At 17.9% G+C, this 1,078-nt stretch overlaps 1 long non-coding RNA gene across 1 annotated transcript; it reads left to right on the top strand.

Moving 5' to 3' along the window:
* Nucleotides 1-80: 80 nt before the first annotated feature.
* LOC113220832 lies at nt 81-1,060 on the top strand. The gene is made up of 3 exons (XR_003307535.2): nt 81-356; nt 533-599; nt 785-1,060. It is a non-coding gene; the product is annotated as an uncharacterized LOC113220832 (long non-coding RNA).
* The last annotated feature ends 18 nt before the right edge of the window (nt 1,061-1,078 follow it).

Below are 1,078 nucleotides of genomic sequence, written 5' to 3'. Positions count from 1 at the left end.
TAAAAAAAAAACAGTGTAAAAAAAAAAACAGTGTAAAAAAAAAAACAGTGTAAAAAAAAAATAGTATAAAAAAAAACAGTATAAACGTATGTGTATTTATTATCATATGTATTATGCATCCATTTATATGTGTATATATACTCACATATTAAAAGCTTTGTGCTTTCATTGTTGGGTATAAAGTCAGTTTATAGTGTTCGTACATAACTATTTAAACAGTTTAAATAGTTTATAATTATTATTTTGTTTTATTTTTTTATTTTTTTATTTTATTTTTTATTTTTTACTGTTCTTTTTGGTGTTTTTAATGATCTCTTAATGAAGTCTCAGATTCCTTCTTATCCTATGCCAAACAAGTTTAGCTATTTTTATTTATTTTTACTTATTTTTTATTTATTTATTTTTTTTTTTTTTACTTAGCATTACTATTTATGTCATATATAAAAATAAATATAATTAATTTCTAACCGCAATTTTATAAATTAACTAATATAATTTTATTTTATTATTTTTGCATTTTCCTATTTTTTAGCTCGACAAAATAACAGCTTCACATACATATCAACTCGAAATTTTGTTTAAATAAACGTACCTCTTATGTAATATATATTCTATATTTATGCTCATTTACATATGACTAATTATTCATTTTAATTTCTTAACAATGTTTCATAAATTTATATTTTTATTTTCAATATAATAACGTACAAACGCATAAAACATACATATACATTATGTATATAATAACAAAATAACTTTTTTTTTTTTTTTTTTTTTTTTTTAGCTTAAAGTTTGAAGTATGTTTTTTTAGTTTAATCAAAAAGCATATATTCGAGTAACAGTTCTTTTTCTCAAAATAATTTTGTGAAAACTTGTAAAAAAAAAAAAAAAAAAAAAAAAAGAACTATAATATTTACTCCTAATGAAAGTATTATAAATGCTCTTTCAGTATTTGGTTCAAAAAATTGTAATAAAAGTAATAATTACAATAATAAAATAATATTGTTAACATATTAAAACCAGACAGTGGAAAAAAAAAAAAAATATAAATAAATATATATATACATGTAGTAACAAT

This window comes from Piliocolobus tephrosceles, unplaced genomic scaffold (genome assembly GCF_002776525.5).
Source record: "Piliocolobus tephrosceles isolate RC106 unplaced genomic scaffold, ASM277652v3 unscaffolded_14312, whole genome shotgun sequence".
In the NCBI taxonomy this organism is placed as follows: Eukaryota; Metazoa; Chordata; class Mammalia; order Primates; family Cercopithecidae; genus Piliocolobus; species Piliocolobus tephrosceles.
This window is presented reverse-complemented; position numbering and strand designations above follow the sequence as displayed.